At 47.8% G+C, this 18786-nt stretch overlaps 1 long non-coding RNA gene across 1 annotated transcript in view; it reads right to left on the reverse strand.

Annotated features, from left to right (window-relative positions):
• Positions 1-324: 324 nt before the first annotated feature.
• Positions 325-18786, reverse strand: part of LOC146182946 (uncharacterized) — a 44386-nt gene continuing 25924 nt past the window's right edge. Inside the window, exons 2-3 of the long non-coding RNA XR_014708447.1 lie at positions 4792-4898; positions 325-394 (exon numbers count right to left, since the gene is read on the reverse strand). This is a non-coding gene — a long non-coding RNA (uncharacterized LOC146182946). The remainder of the gene's footprint in view (positions 395-4791; positions 4899-18786) is intronic.

Here is an 18786-nt window from a genome sequence, read left to right on the forward strand (position 1 = left end):
CCCACCACTCGGATTGAACACACTTGTCGATTTCTTTGACTTGAAACCGTATTTACATCGTATCTTTAATGACGCCAAGAATAAAAAAATAATTACAGCAGCGGCCGCACAACCAAGTTGTACCGGTGGTATGAGACTGCTCAAGACGTTGTGCTCCATCACGAATGTTCACACACACAAAAAAAGAAAACAATAACAACAAATAAGATTGGAACCATTGTCATTTGGAGTACCCGGCGGAGCGAGGTATAGTCGTCGTTACCGAAAACCTGAACTTGAGCGTCACCTCTCGCTCTTTTCCAGAGCGTAGCGAGAAGCAGACACCACCCGTTCTCCTCCGCCGCCGCCGCCGACAGCACGTCACGTGACAGTAACGAGGATTGCCCTGGTTGCCCTGGTACAGATTGTTGAAGAAATGCGTTTGCGTGAGCGAATAATTGATATACTGTATTATTATTTGCTAACTTTTACAGGAACCTATTATTTTATGGGAAATAGCGATTATATCTGCGTTTCCAAAAGGCTAAACATGACGTAGGCGAGTACTTCTAATTCCGGCCTACAGGGTCGCATGGTCGCTTCAGGAACGCAAAAATGCTGTGATTTCAGAATGGTATTATTAAATGCAGAAGCAATATTTCAACGAGATATTTTGGAATCGGCATGCCTAATGTTTACTGAAGCAAGGAAAATTGCAACTGGGCAGCTACATTTTCGTTTCACGACCCCTTTAAGATCAGGGTCCCCCCTTAAATTAGCGGACTTTCTTATACCATATTTGCTGGTGTACACCTCGCACTAGGTTTAAGCCACACCTCCTGTCAACAAAACTTGAGAAAAAAAACTTTTATATGTGCTGCACTGGTGGTGTATAAGTAGGGTTGTTCGTTTTCGGGTAAAACCCAATTTTATCCAGTTTTTGCCCACTGAGCATGTTCCTAAAAAATCGGGTTTTCGCAACAACTGTGCCGACAGAACTGCTGTCCTCACGGGTGGTGCGCCTGCAAGAAACGGCCTAGGTAGCCGACAGAGACAATTGTCGACTGCAGGACCCGTGGCGCCACCTAACGTCGAAATCCCGAACAAAGCCGTGAACAGCTCGCACACACGCAGGAGCGATATGTACACGTGCATTCGCAGTGCTGCTAACAAGTATTCCAGACTGCAAGAAAATGAGACACTGGATGACTGGTGCAATGAACACGAGGATTTAGTGATGGCAGCGGACTCTGAAGGCAGCCACACGATAATGTGCAACACCGAGATGGCCACTGATCCAGTGAAGAAAGAAGCCCCCATGGCCAAATTCGTGAACATCTTGCATCATTCCATCATAAGAAGTTGAAGAGGGTGGTCCAGGAAGCTTAAAAAGCGGGAACATCTTGGCCGATGCTCTTCGATGTTATTGTAGGCAGCGTGCGAAAGAAAATGAAGTGAATGGCGTGATTAATGAGTTTGTTTGGGCCCTGGTGTGCAGTAGAATCAGCATGCACCGCGTGGACGGACCTATGGGGGGTTTCATATGCAAATACTGCAAGGCCAATAAATCCATGTCCACAGCAAAATAACTTCGGATTCAGTTCAGCTCAGTGAGTCGTTCAGTCGTGTCCGACTCTTCGAGACCCTATGGACCATATCACGCCACGCTTTCCGGTCTCTCACTATCTTCTTAACATCACATAACTTCCTCTGGAGCGCCTCGAGGATGCCATCTAACCATCACGTTCGCTGCCTACCCCTTCTCCGGCGACCCTCAACCTTTCCCAACATAAATCTTTCTCCAGCGACTCCTCTCTTCTCATCAGATGACCAAAGTAGCTGAGCTTTAACTTTAGAATTTGACCCTCCAGTGAGCAGTCAGGGTTTATGGTCGACAATATCGACTGATTTGATCTTGTGGCAGTCCAAGGAACTCTCAAGTCTCCGCCAGCACAACAATTCAAACGCGTCAATTCTTCGGCGGTCAGCCTTCTTCACAGTCCAACTCTCGCATCCATACATCACAACAGGAAAGATCGTAGCACAAGTTATACGGATCTTGGTTGACAGACTAATGTCTCTGCTCTTTACTAGGCGGTCAAGGCTAGCCATGGCTCTCTTTCCCAGAAGCAAACGTCTCCTAATTTCATGGCTGCAGTCTCCTTCCGAGGTAATCTTGGAGCCCAAGAACAGAACATCTGTCACAGCTTCCACTTCTTGTCCCTTGATGCTCCAGGACTTGATAGGGCCAGATGCCATGATCTTTGTCTTTTCAATGTTCAGTTTAAGCCCAAACTTCTCTCTCTTCTTATACACGCATCAGAAGTCTCTTGAGTTCCACTTCACTTTCTGCCATTAAAGTGGTATCGTCCGCATATCTGAGGTTGTTGATACGTTTTCCAGCAATCTTCACTCCAGCTGAAGACTCGTCAAGACCAGCCTTCCTCATGATGCACTCAGCATATAGGTTAAATAGGCAAGGCGACAGTATGCAGCCTTGTCTCACTCCTTTCTCAATCGGAAACCAATCAGTAAGAACATTCCCAGTTCTGACTATGGCCTCTTGCCCTATATACAGGTTCCTGAGGAGACAGATGGGGTGGATTGGAACTCCCATCTCTTGGAGAGCTTGCCACAATCTGCTGTGATTTATGCAATCAAAAACTTTCGCATAATCAATAAAGCAGCAATAGATGGGTTTCTGGAACTCTCTTGCTTTTTCCATGATGCAGCGAAGGTTGGCAATCTGGTCTCTAGTTCCTCAGCCCTTGCGAAGCCCAGCTTGCACGTCCGGAAGCTCCTGATCCACATACATGATTAAATACCTGAAAAGCTTTTGACAAGGACATGGCAAAAATCCGTGATGATCTGCAAGCCACTAAAGTGATATTGTTATCGTCAACGAATCCTCTGACATTACCAGATTGCCTATCATTAACACTCTCCTGTGCTACTGTAGTCAAAAAGCAAAACAAGAAGGTTTGACTGGTCGATGTCGACAGAGTTAATACTTCAAACAGCTACACAGTGACCAGGGTAGTCGGCAAGGCTCTCCTGACTGGGAAAGACGTGTAAGAATATTATAGCTGTAGCCACAGACTCAGTGGAGTACGTTCGAAAAACATAAATACAGAATTATGAAATACTTTTTTGAAAGTAGCCCACAACTAACCCTAATTTTTACCCACCGAGTGGGATAAATCAAATAAATTATTATTTTCTAAATTTGATGTGATAAAACCCGAATTTCGGAGTGTTTCCACAAAAAACCCGATTTCTCCCCTATTATCAAACCGAAAAATAACGCCCGATTTTTTATCCCTGGATTTGAAAAAATATAAAACCCGAAAATGAATAACCCTATTTATAAGACCCTGTTCATCAGTGTGGCGAAAAGATGTTTACAATGGCTGAACTGTGCAGGCGGTTCTCGATTCATAAGAACGCCTTTCCTCGACCTGACTCTTGGCAATCAAGGTATATACTTCACAAGTATAGCAACTATAATAGCGAGTGACGTGCCACTCGAAGCTGCCTTTTACTGAAGCCATAACAGCCACTTATCCAACATCTGCAAAAGCCGTCTATTCATGTTGCCACGCAACCCCTTTGGGCACACGCAAGCAAAGCCAATGTTGTTGCACACATGGCTCTCATTTACCAATTTCGCATCTTTCTGTTGGTGGCTGCTACCTTTCAAGCTCTGTGTCTGCTATTGCAGACAATGCAGATAAAAAACAGGATGGCAGTGAGTTTTAAATGTGCAGTTCGGGAAGAAGCCCACACCCAAGCAAACAGACGTGACAACCAGAAATTGACCAACAAAACAACCGATGACGTGCCCATGGGAAGGCACAGTCCCTGACCCTTTCCCTATATCGTCACTATCAATATTTATTAAGTCGGTCCACACGAGATTTTAGGCTAGAGATTCATGGCCCCAAGTATTTATTAGGGATAATTCTCAGTGTGGTGAATGGAGGTCAGGAGGTCCCCCGGACAGTTTATACTTCGGGACCTCCTTCTGTAATACTGATAATCCATGCACATGTACCTCACAGTGAAAATAAAGATGATGATGATGTTCAATGTTATTCAGATAATTTTGAAATGGTAGGGTACAAAATCATCTCAATATTTTGCGAACTATAGGATGCAAACACTTTTTGTTCCTTCTGTGTATAGGCAAGGAACTTTGCAGTGACTAAAGTTTGTCTTAAAATATTAGATTTCTAGACCTTGCAACGCGTGCTTTGTTCCGCTGCAGGAGTGTATGAATGCTGTTTTATGATGTAATGTCATGGTGCATAAACTGTCGCTACAATGTCTAGAATACTCTATACAATAACAATGAACTTTCTGAAAATGAAGTCCTCTGAATGTCTGCTTCTTACTTTTTAGTGAAAATTATCTTTCTGCTGGCTTAGAGTGTATCAGTAGAGGAGAGAGAGGAGGAGCATCGTTAGTTGCTGATACCTATGATGCTAACAAAGTTAGCTCAAAACTTTGGGGTGAAGTGACAAGAGATGGAACACCTATTGCTTATTAGCTTTACATAGGCTCAGCAGACAGCACTTTCTGGTCACTGTAGCTTATCATTAATTACAAGCTGTCATACTAGCTGCAAAAAAATGTGCAGCCTTTGTGCTTAGCATTTGCACCACGCATCAACATTACTACCCTGTTTTCCCACTCACATTTGTTTCTTTTCTATCTTGAAAAACAAAAATCTACCTTATTGTACTTTCAGTCTAACCAAAACAAAAACATATTACAGATGAAGAAAAAGGTTAAGGAAAAGCAAGCCCTTACTTGTCTGTTTGCACAGAACCAAGAAGTTGAGGAGCTTTTTCACACTCGAAGCTGGCCCATACTGTCATCACCACACCACGCACCACCGCCGCCACCTTCAGGTACATCTGGAAGGTGAAAACAGTAAACCTATTAAAGACGTGGGGATGAGACAGTTTAAGGCGAAAGCCTTTACTAGCTCATCAGTGGCGTACGTCTGACAAGATAGATCCAAAGCCAATCCAACGCAATCCACAAAACTAGCCAGAGCAGAACCCAGTCCATAACCAAACAGTCCCCAATCCAATCTAGAAGCCAATTCAGAAAACAGTCCATTGTCAAATTCAAGCAAATCATGGAAATTCATCAAACTTTAATCTAAAGGGGTCATGCAATGCCTAAAATGAGGTAAAGCAAATCGGTAGGAAGATAGGTACTCCCTCACAAGTCAATTCACCGCAAGAATTTTTCAGCTAGCTTCATTAACACCGGAGATATTGGCGATTAAAAATGACGCCCCTCTTCTCTCCCCTCAACTCAGCACTCAGAGACACCAGAAAAAAAACGAAGAGAACAGCTCGGGAACTCCGCCCCGCTAGCCCCGCCCACAAAGCCTCGACGCTCGGTTCTAAAACTTCCAGTTGCCGCGCCTGTTTTCCTGAGCGTCGCCCATGCCTTTATGGTCTCTGCTTTTCCTATCCCGTCTGCGTTTGCATAGCTTTCAACTTCGTCTGGTGTCTTCCTCAGCCGCCGGTTTCTTCAGTTTCATGACCTCTCGGAATTGTGTGCGACAGCAGCCCAAACGACTCGGGTCGTTCGCAAGCACATACCTGCAGGTGGGCAGGCTGCTATCCACACACACCAGCGGCCGCCGCTGAGGAACACTTTCCTTCATATCCCTGTCCCATTCAGCGCAAATTAGCGTACACTCCTGCCAAGCACGGCTTTCAACAGGACCCCTTTCTTCTCTCGCGCTGCCGGGGTCAGTCTCCGGTGTCAATAGCTTTGGTACCGTCTTCTGCGGTTTGACCAGCGGCGGCCGGTGACCTCTCGCGGAGTTGATGCGATAGCATCGACTCTGCATGGATGCTGGCAGATGATCGAGCGTGCGAGTTGCCCGCGTGCAAACATGTCATCGTTTTTAGCCAGGAGCACTTTCATTATGGTCGGCGAGAGGCATCTCTTGTGCATAACAGATGGAATGTATACGTGTATCACTGATGAGAGCACGGACTAATGATCGCTACAAAGTTTGGATATCGGATATGACAGGTGAGCACGAATTATTTGTCCGCGCAGGTTGTCACCGATTTCCGCAGCTACACGCAAGAATCGCGCACAGGAGCACGTGAGCAATTGCGCTAGAGACGGAGCAAAGCGGGCGATTCCAAAATGCCATCTGCCGTGGCTTGGATGCAAAAGAAACAAGGCCTAATGACGAGCAAAGGAGCAGCACACGACCGGAGTGCCGTCGGCCGCAGCGCCCGCAGACAGCATCTCTGTGGTAACCTGACGGCATCCGGTGCTGCACTTAAGCGGTGCAAATTTGTGTACTTTAGCGATGAAGCTGAGGGTAGTCCTTTTTTGACGCATGTTCCATTTAATTATCAGCACGCCGCACAAATGGTCGATGCAGCAAAGACGATACGGGACACTGGACTACAGTACGCTGCTGCGCCATCAGTCGGTACATGAAGGTTGATGCTGCCTATTTTATCGGTACGGTGTTGAATCGGGCCAGCTGGTGCTCTTTTCGCACTCCTGCACTGACGCGCACTTTCAGTCGGACGCCACCACCTTTTTGGTTAACGTCGCAAACCGAAGCGCCAAGCTCAGGTTCATGCACGCAGTGCATGCATGCAGTACTCGAGCAAGCGACTTTCGCAGCTACCAGAAGTGTGTCCACGATGTAGTGGCCGTCGCAGCTGCAGCCAATGGCAGCCTGTCACTCGGCACTTGTGACTTAGGTAATCATGGCAGAATAGTTTTTAAAATTAATAATAAATCGCTGGATTTTTTCCGAGGAGTTTTAGTTTGGACGAATGCTCTGAAGCATTTGTTCTACACATTGCAAACTTTTATCAACTTTTCTAGCCGTTTCCTACCCCCTTTAACCTTCAAGAAAAAACTAGTCTTCCACTGGGAATTAATTCCTACCCCTCCTAGCACCAGTCGAGCTACTAACTACACCACGCCAGGCAAGAAAGAAACGTATCTTAATTCTCCTTGTCTAGCTTTCCTGTAGTCTCTAGTGGCAACGAAAGCTTCACATACTTCTCCAGGAGGGAGCGTGGCCGGCTGCAGCCATGTGTCAAACACCCCCATACATCATCTGCTGGCAGCTCTGAAGACCAAGTGGTGCAACACGCACACATCATTGATGCTGAGTGGAGCTTTTGACCTCAAATCTAGCGCAGAAGAAGCCACTTTCCTGCCGTGTTTCATCGACACGGTTCTGTCAAATGAACACTACAGTAGAACTAGCCCCAAAGATTTTCACCTTTTCACTCCTGAGGAGTCGTGCCTCTTAGAATTTTGTTATCAAGTTATATTTTACTGATACTTCGTTATTTTCTTATCTCTGCTTATTGTTGCTATTTCGTTTCTTCTGCTGTTCCAGTAAAAGATGATTAGTTCGAACTTCACGGGACTGGGAAAAAAGTTTAGATTATTCGATGTTCAAATTATCAAATGGCCTAAAAACACTGACAATAACCATTTGCATTATGGCAAATTCGCCTATTTACTCGCATAAAAAACCCACTCACCATAATGAACCCACTCACCTCCGATTTTTGCTCAAGAATTAAAAAAAAAAGCCATCACTCGTTAAGGCGTCCCGTTTTGCGCCGTCACAGTCCACAACATATTTCTTGCAGTGCGCCAAGATGCTGTGCAGCGGTAACATCATCGGGTGTTTACCTTTTGATAGCTTAAGCAAAAGCGGAAGCGAGCTTGGAAGACTGCCAGTGCATGTCCGGCTGTGCAAGCCTCGTTTTTCAGTACGTTTAGGTTATCTTGTTACGGGCGATTGGGGTGGGTACCGTCTACTGCCACTCAATCATTGGAACGTGCGATAGCAGCAAGCGCCTTTTGAAGAGAATGATGCTAAAAGGCAGCGTCATGATTACGGCTGACCGTGTGTGCTTGCGTTGACTGCCGAGAGAAAAGATGAACTCCCAAAAAAATTCTCGTGTAACTTGTAGCAGCCGTCCCAACCCATAGCCTTTCATAGGTGTTGGCTGGGACTGCGCCAACTGTATTTATCTGCATTTCCAAATTAACAGGGCTCAAATTAACGAGTATTTAGTTCGGAGTTTCGGAGGTTCCGCGAAAGAGAGCAGGCAGCCGCCGCCGTGGCCACCAACCCCTACCCTCCAGTGCCGCCAGCCACCGCACCGGTCATGGTGCCATTTAAGCTCTACCCTCTCCCATGGTTTTACCTGGTTTCATCTTTTGTCCCCATTTTGGACGTATGCAGCCTCTAACTATGCCACTCTTTCACAGAGTTGTGTTTTTGGCCACATGCAGCGCGCCAAGCCACCCAGATGCGGCGATGCGATGCATAGTGCTGATTATCCGTAGCAGAACCAACACGTGTTCGAAATAGCAGGCTTTTTTGCCACAGATCTCAATGGAGCTTGGCCGAATCAAGTATTGTAGTTCAAATTACCCGAAAATTCGAATTACTGAAGTTCAAATTAACGAGCTTTTACTGTATGTTACATCTTCTGGCCCACAAGGGACAAAATTTTTCCAATGCGGCCTGCATAGCAATAGCAAGTCTGAAACCATGCATTAGAGCACCACTGAAGTGATTCAATACCTTTGCTGGTTATGAGGCTTGGAGGGTAACCACATCACAGCATAAGGATCTGAAGGGCACCAAGCAAATGAAAGGGAAGGTGGTTCCTACTGTCAGTGACATCTGGACAAATCAGTTGATAAAAACCTACGTGCAATACAGACACGACTATAACACACCAAACTAAGAGCAATTGTTTTCATTCACGCATAATGCAAGTAGGGAAAGCTTCCCATCATAGGCTGCACTGTCTTCAGAAAGTCATCACAGAAATCTTCCCACAGAAGCCGTCCTTCAAAACTGTGTGGTACATTAGCCCTCCTACATTTCTTGAAAGTGCAATGGGCTTCATCGAGACTTCTGGCCCATGTCTGCAATCAGTGGGCTTGGCAGCATGCAAGTGATGGAACCTACTAACGGCACTCATCTTTTCGCCATGCAGTTCTTCTACCTGGCCTTTCTTCAATCTGGATACATGCGGCGGATGCACGGGTCATTGTTTTCCTGACCCAAGCGATAGGCCTCTGGAAACAGCAATCTGCCCCCTCAACGAGCCTACTTTCACATGCCTCTCAGCACCTATCAGTCACGCATATCGTTCCACACAGCCATGTTATCATCCACTGTACGAGCGTGTGTGTGACCTGTCCTGGACTGTTCCGACATCTAGCACCGCTCGTGTTTTATCTACATTGCTATCCTGGGATATAGCGCCACTACAACATCAGCAGCGTTTCAGTAGGCTTGGCAGCATGCAAGCGATGGGACCTACTAACGGTGGTCATCTTTTCACCATGCAGGTAACAAATTACCATTGCCTTTACGCTAAACCATCTTGTTATCGTGCCCTTCTAGTGCTGCCGAGCCCATGATGCACTTGGTACATTGCTTGTGAGTGTTTGTATCTTGCACAAGTTACTGCTATTGGCCGGTGACACTGAAAGTAATCCTGGCCCTCCTATAGAGTGTGATGAACTGGTTAACGCTGTGAAGCAGTTGCAAAGCACAGTCAGAAATTCTTGGCCAAATGAAATCTATTCAGTCCACTCTGGCTAACCACGAAAAAAGTTTCATTGACTTAAAAGCCAGGCTAGTTAAGATTGAACAGGACTGTGCTCCTTTGGCTGAAATGAAGTCTCAAATTAAAGGAATCCAATCCACCACACGGGATTGCGTGGCACAAGTATCAGCTTTGACTGTCCGTGTTGATGACACAGAAAACAGGCTGTGTCGAAACAATCTTGTCTTCAATGGGTTACGAGATGCCTATAATAAATCGTGGAGTGAATCTGAAAACCTAAGTCAACCTCTGTAAGGAAAACTTGGGAATAGACATACAGCCATGAGATATTGACCATGCACATAGGCTGGGTACCTTTGCAGTAAATAAGACGCGTCCAATTATTGCCAGATTCACCTACTTCAAAGACAAAGACAAGATACTATCTGAGGCCAGGAAGCTTAAAGACACCGACTATGCTATTGCTGAGGACTTTTCATCTGATGTTCGAGCAGCTCGAAAGCATATTATTGAATTTGGAAAGGCTCATGATCTAAAATTGAAACTTCCCTTTGACAAACTGGTCTGTGGCAGGAAAACATATGTATTTGATGCCAATTCTGGCATAGTCATTGAACGCGCCTCCTAGCTATCATTAGTGCCTCCTGCAAAAATTACTTCATCGATAAGTCCTTTATCTTTTTTTTTATACTAATATATGCAGCGTTATTCCAGGAAAGACTCTTGTGTAATCTTGTTTCTTTGAGTTCATGCAATATTGACACGTGCATTAGAACTAGAAGAAGGAGCGAAATGGGACGAAGTAGACGACGTTGAAGTGTGGGCCCGTTCCTGGTGCCCTCGTTCGCTCGTTCAGCTGTCTCAGTGCTCTCGCTCAGCGGCCACAGTAGTTGTTTCTGTGTAACCACTGTTACACATCTGGTGGAGTCATGCTGGGCCATAGCCCCCTTTATACTCTGTGCCTGTCAACGCGCCACGCGAACAATAGAGTGGCGCCGATGAGTAAAGTTGCGCGGTCCCCTCGCTGAGGGCGCCGCTGACGTAGGGGTCGAGGCGCACGGATCACACGGGTACGAATGTCGGTGCGGGGCGGGAGCGCTGTTATTCGCTAGCGGGATAACTGTTCCTAAGCATGAGTCGTGCATATTCAGCATATTTACTTGTAAGGCAGACATCAACTAAGCATAACAAGTGATCATGATACTTGTTAGGCAATAACACCAACGCTATATGACATTTTATGTCAGGCAGTTTCAAGACACATCTGGTGGAGTCATGCTGGGCCATAGCCCCCTTTATACTCTGTGCCTGTCAACGCGCCGCGCGAACAATAGAGTGGCGCCGATGAGTAAAGTTGCGCGGTCCCCTTGCTGAGGGCGCCGCTGACGTAGGGGTCGAGGCGCACGGATCACACGGGTACGAATGTCGGTGCGGGGCGGGAGCGCTGTTATTCGCTAGCGGGATAACTGTTCCTAAGCATGAGTCGTGCATATTCAGCATATTTACTTGTAAGGCAGACATCAACTAAGCATAACAAGTGATCATGATACTTGTTAGGCAATAACACCAACGCTATATGACATTTTATGTCAGGCAGTTTCAAGACACATCTGGTGGAGTCATGCTGGGCCATAGCCCCCTTTATACTCTGTGCCTGTCAACGCGCCGCGCGAACAATAGAGTGGCGCCGATGAGTAAAGTTGCGCGGTCCCCTCGCTGAGGGCGCCGCTGACGTAGGGGTCGAGGCGCACGGATCACACGGGTACGAATGTCGGTGCGGGGCGGGAGCGCTGTTATTCGCTAGCGGGATAACTGTTCCTAAGCATGAGTCGTGCATATTCAGCATATTTACTTGTAAGGCAGACATCAACTAAGCATAACAAGTGATCATGATACTTGTTAGGCAATAACACCAACGCTATATGACATTTTATGTCAGGCAGTTTCAAGAAATTGCGCACGGCTCGAAAAACTGCATGACTGCTCCGCTAGCACCAATGGTAATAGAAAAATTACAATGCTAGTCTACGCTGCAATAAAACAAAATTTAAGAAGAAAGGCACCAGCATTTATTTACACATTTCACAACAGATATTGTGCTTCAAGAGTACCATGTAGAAGTGGTGTGATCAATAGCTGCCACAAGTAGGGAAAAAAGTTCACGGTGACTGCTGTCACTGATAGCACTTCAGAAGGCAGCTTGATTTACAGATGATTAGAACAACTGCATCGCAGTATGTCATTGAGATCTGTAAGGAGAACAATTTTGGTATCAGCTGTTACTTTCAATGATTCAGCGCGTCGTACAAACGTTTTTTTTTTAACTAGAAAAACAAGGAAAGACAAATATACGTGTTGCATCTTTCTGTTTCGATCACTCCAAAATAATCGTCACAATAGGCAAAGCTCATGTTTTTATTTTTTCACAGAATTGCACAGTTAGCGAAACAAAAAATACTGCGCTGGAGCACATGTAACATACTACAGAGACGAGCTAACCAGGGAGGAAGTTCACATCACAGTCCAGAAAATACACGTGCACATTTAATATTATTATTAACTTACTGACGCATAATAAACACACTTTTGGTGCTGTCATTATTTCTCACAGGCCTTAATGCGGTTGAGTGCGAGAAGGGAAAATAATATAGGCTTTGCAAGATTCGGTTTAACTCACTTTAAAGTAGTCATCTTCACAATAGGTAAATCTTTTGTTTCAATTTTATCACAAATATTCGTAATTAGCGTATACTGCAAAAAAAAAAGCTTCGCAGGAGCACACCAACACACTACGCAGACGAGCTAGGCAGGGAAGCAATTAGCATTGCAGTCCAGAAAGCACAGGTGCGCATCTAACATTACTATTGCAGTATTGACGCTTAATAAAAGCATTGGTGCTGTCAGTATTTTTTACAAGCCTCAAAGCAGCTGAATACTATGCAGCGATCACAGGAAGGACAAAGCAAAGCTGGCACTTACCAGTTGGTGCAATGCTGTATTCCTGCAGCACCCGAAGGCAGAGAAAAGTAGAAGCATGACCTTGCCCTCACAGAACAGTCCACAAAATAGCGAGACAGCGGCAGCACGTGGCTATCCAGACCGCTTTGCAACACGGTGCACCCGGCACTCGCCTGGCGAAGGTGACCCTACGTCGCTGTTGCCATCTCTCGGCAGCCAGCGGCGTAACTTGTCAACGGAGGAGGAGCGGCGGCGACGGCCGCGGAGCGCGGAGTTGACAGGCACAGTGTATAAAGGAGGTTATGGCTGGGCATATGCTTCCTGACCTGCGTACGCCTAAGAGATAACAACACAGAGCTCACACCGGTTCATCAGCACCCTAGCCGCCGCCTCCGCAGCCAGTCACTTGAATTCAGACCTCTTACCCCCCTGACGAGGATGACGCAGCCTCGACCGACGGTTCCACCGGAAATGGCCACAGATAGTAGGTCCTCGGCGCCCATCCTCTACCACTCGCTGTGAACACCGCCATCTTTTCACAACGATGTATACGAAGATGCGGAGGACTGGTTGGACACCTTTGAGCGGGTCGCCCGCTACACCGGCTGGAGCGACGACCGTAAGCTCCATAACGTGTCTTTTGCGCTTGAAGACTCCGCTAGGACATGGTTCGAGAACAACGAGAACAACATGTCCACATGGGAGACATTTTGCCTAAATCTCCTAGCTACATTTCCCAACGCAGACCGCCGGGAGAAAGTGGAAGCTGCGCTTCACTCCCGCAACCAGCGCCCCAACGAAAGCATCCGCATGTATGTGGAGGACATGACGCGCCTCTTCAAACGTGCCGACCCCTCCATGGCGGAGGAGACGAAGCTACGCCATCTCATGCGTGGGGTCAAGCAGGATCTTGTGCGCAGTCCACCGCGTACTGTAGCTGAATTCCTCACTGAGGCGACCACCCTGAAAACAACGCTCTAGCAACGAGCCAGGCAATACAATTGGCTTGAGAGCACACTTGGCCCCGCTGTTGCTTCAGTGTCGCTTGGGAGCGATGTGGCCGCTTTACGTGACCTAATCAAGTCGATCAGCAGGGAGGAACTACAAGCCCTCCAGCTGCCTTCCAGCGCGCCTTCTATTACATCGCTGTCGGAAGTCGTCCGGGACGAGGTGCGCCTAGCAGCGCAGCAACAACTCCCTGAGGGTCCTAGCCAGAATGAGGTCAGACCTACCTATGCATCTGTCCTCTGCCGGGCGCCAGCACTTGGCTACGACATCAATACCACGACTCAAGCAGTGCAGCAGTCTGGTTTTGCCCGAGTGCCTGCTCAACCAACCTATCAGCGGCCACGGAAATGTGAAGTGTGGCGTGCACAAGACTGGCGGCCCCTCTGCTACCACTGTGGTGAGGCGGGTCTTCTTTACAGGTCCTGCCCATATCGCCGAGTGGGCCTGCGTGGTTTCGCACCCGACGATCCTTGCCCACGGAACGGTGAACGACCATTCGAAATCGAAGCTCACTTGTCGGCTCATTAGAGGCCTGGAACATATGGTCGTTATGACTCTAGATCGTCGTCTCCTCAGCGTTACCGTTCCCCAAGTCCTCGCCGAGACGCCGGCTATCCTGAGCGGCATTCTACCAGTCCACGTCGGGAAAATTCATTCCAGCGGTTTCTGAAGGCAAGGCCGCTGCTGTCGGGAAAACCGAAGATCCTCCGTTGCCGATATGCCGAAAGGCTGATTTCTCACAGGGGTATAGTAGCGACAGCATCCGACGTGCTACCTCTGATTTGTGTGTGACAACTGACGGTACTGACGCTGTCGCTTTACTTGATACCGGTGAAGATTATTCGGTGATGAGCCATGTCCTCGCCCAGGACTTGAGCAAAGTTTTGACGCCATGGTTGGGTCCTAGCATTTGCACGGCTGGAGTTCACCTCATTAGCCCGGCCGGAAGGTGCAAAACCCGAATCAGCATCTGCGGTTTCGTCTACGTCGGTGAATTCGTCGTCTTAAGCGAGTGTTCGAGGGATTTGATCCTTACACGAGGCGCTAGTCACAGTTTCAACAAAGCAAGCCGTGGCGCACAGAGACACAGAAGACCCAGGAATCAACACTCTGCATATTGTCGAAGACGACGTGATGCTGCCACCACAGTCCAGTGTACTGGTGTTAGTTAGGAACGACTGGTATCACGACTACGAAGGTATTGCGGACAGTAACCCTTCGCTGTTGCTCAAGAAGGGAGTGGCTATTGCGCGCGGTCTTGTCGATCTGAATGACGGCTGTGCGACAGTTTTCCTGACGAATTTCACCAATAAAATTCAGCACCTCGCGAAGAGAATGACTGTCGCCTTCCTCCACGATGTAGATGGGTTACCGAATCTGTGCCCCGTGGAGATGAATCTTCATGACGATGCCGTAGCTCACAACGCCCTTCGGAAGGGTAAAATCAACTCGCGTTTGTCACCTCATCAAAAAAACCTGTCGTCCCTGCTACTTGATTTTAAAGATTGCTTCGCGACGAGCTCCAAGGTCGGATATACGCCGGTAGCCAAGCACTGCATCGTCATCGATCCAGCCACGCCACCAGTTTGTCAGCATCCATACCATGTGTCGCCTAAAGAGCGGGAGGCCATTAGAGTGCAAGTCAATGAAATGCTTGCAGACGATGTTATACAGCCGTCAACAAGTCTGTGGGCGTCGCCGGTTGTCCTGGTGAAAAACAGACATGTTACGATTCTGCGTTGATTACAGGAAACTGAATCAGGTTACTAACAAGGACGTGTACCCACTACCCAGGATCGATGATGCGCTTGACCGACTCCAAGACACCAGGTTCTTCTCTTCCTTAGACATGAAAAGCGGATGTCGGCAGATCGAGGTGGACAAGCGAGACCGCGAGAATACAGCTTTTGTGACGCCCAACAATCTGTACGAATTTAAGGTGCTTCCGTTTGGGCCCTGCTCTGTGCCGGCCACGTTTCAACGCATGATGGACACTGTTTTAGCTGGTCTGAAGTGGCAGTCATGCCTTGTGTACCTGGACGACGTGGTCACCTTTTCGTCTAGTTTCGAACACTTGCAGCGATTGCGCATTGTCCTTCAAGCTCTCCAGTCTGCGCAATTGACAATCAAGCCAGAGAAATGTCATTTCGCCTTCGAGGAGCTCCGTTTCTTGGGACATGTGGTCAGCGCACAAGGTGTTCTCGCAGATCCCGACAAGACTTCCGCCGTCTCCAGTTTCCCACGCCCAACCGACAAGAAGGCCCTCGACATTTTCTGGGCCTCTGTTCCTATTACCGCCACTTTGTCAAACATTTTTCTCGCCTAACTGAGCCATTGACAGCTTTGACTCGAGGTGACACACCCTTTTTATGGGGGAGTGCCCAAGACGAAGCCTTCAAGGAACTCCGTCACTGCCTGCAAAGTCCACCGATACTAGCTCATTTTGATGAGAATGCAGACCCAGATACCCACATTGATGCCAGCAATGTCAGCCTCGCAGTGGTCCTCATACAGTGGCAGGATGGTGCAGAACGAGTTGTCGCCTACGCGAGCCGTACACTTTCTCGTCCGGAAAGGAACTATTCGATGACAGCAAAAGTCTTGCCGTCATCTGGGCTCTGAGTAAGTTCCGACCGTACATCTACGGGCGAATGTTTCGTGTTGTCAGTGATCACTACTCGCTATGCTGACTAGCAAGCATTAAAGATCCTTCTGGGCTGTTGGCCAGGTGGAGCCTCCGGTTACAGGAGTACGACATGAGAGTCCTCTATAAGTCGGGCCAACAGCACCAAGACACAGACTGTTTATCACGAGCACCCGTGGAACCGGCTACGCAAGACATCACCAAAGATTGCCCTATCCTTTGTGCCGTCAGCATCTCCCGTATGGCACAACTTCAACGGACCGACTCTGAGTTGTCACCACTCATTGAGTAACTGGAGGGTGTTAATGCTAGTGTACCCCGTTTGTTTCGTCGTGGGCTGCGGTCCTTCACTCCGCGGCGTGGAGTGCTCTACAAGCGCAACTTTGACAGCACCAAGGAGACGTTTCTGCTTGTTGTGCCATCCCAGTTACGGCCCGAAATCTTGAGCGCTTGTCATGAACCATCCGCCGGCCACTTTGGGATTAGTCGCACACTGACAAAGATTCGGCTGATGCACTACTGGCCCAATTTACTACCATCAGTGCGTATGTAAGCAACATGCCATGATTACCAACGGCGCAAATCTCTTCCTCTGAGACCAGCTGGCTTTCTGCAGCCTATAGCACCCCCAAAGACACCTTTTCAGCAAATTGGCATAGACCTCCTCGGCCCTTTTCTGAAGTCGTTCACTGGAAAACGGTGGATTGTGGTCGCGACGGATTACTTGACGCGGTACGCTGAAGCTGCGTCATTTGCAAGCAGTACTGCTGCTGAAGTCGCCGAATTCTTTGTCCACGACATAGTCCTGCGTCATGGGGCTCCTGCAGCTATCGTTACCGACCGTAAAGCTGCATTTATGGCTCGCTTAACTCAGGCTGTATTGAAGCTCACGCACAGCAGCCATAGACATACAACAGCCTACCACCCAGAGATAAATGGCTTGGTGGAACGCCTCAACAGGACCTTGACCGATACGCTTTCCATGTATGTTGATGTCGAGCACAAAACATGGGACCAAGTTCTTCCATACGCAACATTCGCGTATAATACCATGCAACAAGAAACGACGCGGTCCACTCCGTTTGAATTAGTCTTCGGTCGCCACGTAACCACTCCCCTGGATGCTATGCTACCCGTGGACCTCCCTGACAGTAAGACTGAACTTGACATCGATGTCGCCACTTATGTTCAGCGCGTGGAAGAAGCGCGGCAACTGGCCAGACAGCGTATTCACCGCCAGCAGTAGATCGATGCTGACCACTACAACCTTGGACGCCGCTACGTTACAACCCGAGAGACTATGTGTGGATCTGGATGCCCGTTCGTCGCCGCGGGCTGTCCGAAAAGTTACTGCGCCGCTACTTCGGCCCTTACCTTGTTGTCCGCTGTCTCAGCGATGTAATGTATGAAGTTGTACCAGCCTCGCCGGCTCATTCATTGCACAACGGCAAGCGCAGTGACGTGTATGTGGTGCGAATGAAGCCCTACTAGAAGCGAACCTCCGACTGATTTGCAGGCTGCATGTAGTCTATCTCGTGATTGCCAGACTATTGGTGTAACTCTTGAACGCTTTTTCTCCCCGGCTTTTCTGTCTGACGGTAACACCGCATCGGGACGATGCTCCAAGTGGAGGGGCAGTGACACGTGCATTAGAACTAGAAGAAGAAGGAGCAAAATGGGACGAAGTAGACGACGTTGAAGTGTGGGCCCCGTTCCTGGTGCCCTCGTTCGCTGGTTCAGCTGTCTCAGTGCTCTCGCTCAGTGGCCACAGTAGTTGTTTCTGTGTAACCACTGTTGCAATATTATCCTCTTAACTGAAACATGGCTCAATCCATCCTTTGTCGATTCCGAGATCCTTCCAGAGTTAACTGACATCTTTCGTAAAGACAGGAATGATAACTCACGAGGAGATGGTGTATTAATTGCCACGAATCGTCTTCTGCACTGTAAACTAGTGAACTTATAATCCCCATTAGAAATGATTTGGTTATGCTGTAACAAATCGCCAACGGCCACCCTCATTGGAGTCTGTTATCATGCACTGAATGCTGACGCATCCTTTGTATCTCACTTTCATGACGCTTTGAACACGCTTGCAAAGACATATCCAAATAATCCGGTCCTACTTTTCGGTGATTTAAATCTGCCCTTCATCAGCTGGTCTGACATTGCTTCCACATTATCGAAAAATAAGATGGCTACCCAATTTGCTAACACGTGCCTCACTTTTGGATTAACACAACTTGTTACTCAGCCAACGCGTACCACTGATCCCTCTTCTAACATTTTTGACCGTATATTAACTTCTCACCTTGAAAGCTTTGACGCAGTTATACACCTGCAAGGCCTAAGTGATCATGAAGTAATCCACGCTTCATACACCTGTAATCTAATCGGAAGTAAAAAAGTCAAAAAGAAACACTTTACGATCGCAGTGATTACTCCAACATAACTAACGTATTGATACGTGGCAAGGTTAGTGCACGAAGGTTAGTCCAGGATGACACAGCACACAAAGCGCAGAAGCACAGCAGCGTCAACCTTCTTCTAGCACTAAATGTTGCTACCACTTTGTCGCCT

This window comes from Amblyomma maculatum, chromosome 7, assembly GCF_055883805.1.
Source record: "Amblyomma maculatum isolate TAMU_Amacu chromosome 7, ASM5588380v1, whole genome shotgun sequence".
Lineage (NCBI taxonomy): Eukaryota > Metazoa > Arthropoda > Arachnida > Ixodida > Ixodidae > Amblyomma > Amblyomma maculatum.